Here is a 3,733-nt window from a genome sequence, read left to right as displayed (position 1 = left end):
ACACTGGCAAGTCAAGGCTGACTGAGATGGAAAGCACTTGCAGTTCCTGTAAGGGAAGGGGCATAAACTGTAAAACTGGCTCAATGTATGGTGCACATGATATTTAAAAATAATCAAGAGAAGGCAGAAAATTGTCACTTCAGAAGGTATTTTTGGAGATGCAACCATCATGCATTTGCTCTAACATTTCATTGCACTAGCTATAGTTGTGGTGTATAAAAAAGAGAAGCCCTCAGCTGCCCTCATTATCAGATTTATTTTTTTTTTGGTGCTGTTGTCCAGACTGCTGGACTTCATGCAGCCAAAAAAGGTGCTATTGATTTTCCTTCAAGTTCTCATGAAAAATATAAAGCATTTGTCTCCTTCAGTGGTTATGGGTCAAGCAACCTGAAATTCTACAACCAGAATTGATTTTTTTTTTTGCTTCTTAGCCTAAAAACCTGCTTGCCCATATCAATCCGTTTTGGTGACTGCTGACCTCGAGGTAGATTGGTACCAGCAGCAACAGCAATCCTTTAGACAAAGTGCATTGTTTGTAGTAAACCCTCACTGTGCTGATAATTGCTTCATTGTGTTTGAAGTTCTTCTGACTAAGCATTGTCATTTCCACTGCCATTATTACAATGCTACGTAGCGTGATTATTCAGGATTTCTTTACTCATTAGCAGTTTCATTACTGTGATAAGCAACAGAAGAGTGTGTTGAAATGGACTGAGTTAGTCAAACACACATACTCTGGATATCAACCCGTTTTTTTTATTCATTTTCTCACCAGCCGCTACAGCTTGGCTGGTATCGCTTTCAATTTGTGAGTCTGTGGGTGTGTCATCATGACAGAAGGTGGTCCTGGACACCTGACAGAAGGGTTTTTAGTACTTTGCCAGGTTTTTATATGTGAATCGGTCTGTCTTGGAACAGTTGCGGATCACTGTATCCCAGCTTCAATCCTTCACGTCTACTCTAAAGTAAAACTAGAGATCGTCACACCAGCCTTGATGGCAAAGTTAGTACAGAGTTTTACTGTACAGTATATGTGTTTTACTAAAATTTTCCCTCATTCGATGTAAAGAATGTACAACCTCACAACTGAAGATGCAGTCTCAAAACTTTACAGGTGTGTAGCTGAGATGAAAATGAAGGCTATGATCAAAGATGGGTGTGGTCTGACCCATTAGGACCGAGTATAATCATGCAGTAATGAGTCAGAACATCAACATGTTGACATGCTCGTGTGATCCCATCACAAAATAGTCTCGAGTTTCTCTTTATGTTCATGCAAGAGGAAATTTGGGGCCAAGTGATACGTGACCTGGTGTTTTTTTTTTGTATTCTAAAGAGGTTGAAGGAAAGCAGGGCCACTATCCATCATGCAGACAGGGGGTATTACCAGAGCAAGGCCTATTTTCAGCCATCCTCACATGGTTCACAGCAACAGTGTATACACTATATTAACTCTCTGCGGTAATTTTAAGGAACAGTTTTGCTCTGGGACAGTGTTTGAATGCAGCTTCGTTATGTTTCAATACATTTCCTCAGCATCATCATCATCATGCTGATTTCACAAGTAGGGATGTGTTGCCTGACATTGAGGCTTTGGTGAAGACAACGAGTTGGACAACCAAGCTGGTTATGATCTAAAAATGCACAGGTGGTTTTAAATGGAAGAATGACCCTGAAAGAGAAGAGCAAAAGCAAAAAATAAAGAGGATGCAGGAGAAATAGAATGATGTTGTGACAGCATGAAATAAAACCTAGAAATAAAAGAGAGATCAGTTTGTTTGGGAGCGTTGGTGGTTACCCAGTTTGATTGTGATTGCTCCCATTGCTCGGGCTGTCTGCGCTGTCAGGATCCAGTCAGCTGCGGTCAGGTGAGGTTGGTCGTCTGTGTGCTCAGGTGTCCTCTGAGCTTCATCACCACTGACAGGGGGGCTCACCATACACTCCATTGATTCTCTGACAGGCAGGCTGCACAAGGATACATCCCCTTTTGCCAGCGTGCGTATGTGTGCGTGCTTGTTTTAAGCAAAAATGATGTGTGATAGCCATCATGACCTGATCCTGAAACAATAAATAGCATCAGTTCAGCGACACTGCTGACCCCCCGGCAGGGTGTTAGTCTACTGATGCATTCAAAATTCATTTTATTTAACCCCTTGCACCTTGCAAAGTGCATTTTTCCACAGGGGTGAACGATTGCATTTGGACAAGGGAAACAAACAGATTGCTGGAAAAGCTGTCTTTGTGAATCATCCTCAGGACGGTATCTGAGGCACCGCGGGTGTCAATGGAGGTATTAAAAAATTATCAGCCCATGTGTAAAGGAGTGTGCTCATAAGCACAGAAGTCATCCAATGAGCCAAAAGGGATTAGTAGAGTCACCTTGAATCAGCAGTGTCATTTTGCCCAGTAAAATTGCATTATGGGAGCTGGAGCTGGGCCTGTGATTTGTGTCCTCCTGACAAGGCTTCAGTGTTCATTAGAGGCTGTGGTGAGCAGCTCCTAGACTCACAGGAACTGCACACACTGGACAGCTCTGACCACACACACACACACACACACACACACACACACACACACACACACACACACACACACTGGACAGCAGCTCTGGACCATCTCCAGCCTACTCCTAAGTCTGCACTCTATCTCATCTCAAAATATTTCACAAAAATTTAACAATTTCAGATTTTCTAATTGAACTGTTTGTTTTAATGATGTTTTTGTCTCTGTGCAAGAACCAATTATAGAATAAACAAGCTGGGGTGAGACCGCGGAGGCAATGTGATTATGAACTGTGGATCACAGTTTGAACACTCACATGAAATCATGTTACATCATTTGCACTGGGCTTGGGTCTCCCTCCCATCAACACTGGCCTGGCAGGATGGGGAAGGGCTTCCCCCATCCATGCTGAGCGCACACTCACGTATGTGCATGGCATGTTTGTGTGCTTCTTTCAAGTGTGTGTGACCCACTGATGTGTTAAAGACACCTGACCACAAAATTAGGGGCCTTAGAGAATAGCTATTGTGTATGTGTGTGTGTTTCTACTACGTGCCTGTGTGTGAGTGTGCATTTACTATCTACGTATCCAGTCATGACCATTTCTCCTTTCCTCCTTTCTTTGCACGGATTAAATATGACAGTGCCGTTCCGGTTGGATCGTCACTCCCATTATAATAAACCAGCTCTTTATTGGGGGCAAATTGATTTTGGGCAGAGCCTTGTTTATTAGCTCCTGTTCCTCAGAGCTGATCATGAGTCAGCAGATTCAGCATCTCTCTTTAAAATGCCCATCTCTTAAGTCCAACTCATGAAAGAGGAAGGAGAGTGCCCCTGGAAATTAAATATTCATTTTGAATAAAAACTGAGAGCTATACAGCCGAAGCCTTTTTCTTCACATCACTCCAAATGATTAAAATGCCTGGGAGAATGGTGAATGAATGATTAAAGTGGGTATGTGCTGTCAGTGGGGTGTCACCTGCAACTCTGGGATAGTTATGGATGTAGTGGAGACATGAGTTACAGGCATTGTCTGATGAACATTTTCCTTTCTTCTTCTTTTCTCTCTGATCCCTCCCCTGTCCTTCTTCCTGCTTGTTCTCTCTCTTTTTTTTATCTGTCTGTCTCTTACCCTTCCCCCATCTCTCTCAGCCTGGCCAATGATTGCCACAGCCATTGTGGGTTATCTCCTGTGGTGACTGCAGACTCAAGAGTTTTCTTCCCTGCTGCA

Source organism: Chaetodon auriga, chromosome 5, assembly GCF_051107435.1.
Source record: "Chaetodon auriga isolate fChaAug3 chromosome 5, fChaAug3.hap1, whole genome shotgun sequence".
Taxonomy (NCBI): domain Eukaryota; kingdom Metazoa; phylum Chordata; class Actinopteri; order Chaetodontiformes; family Chaetodontidae; genus Chaetodon; species Chaetodon auriga.
The sequence above is the reverse complement of the archived record's forward strand: the minus strand, read 5'-3'. Positions refer to the sequence as shown.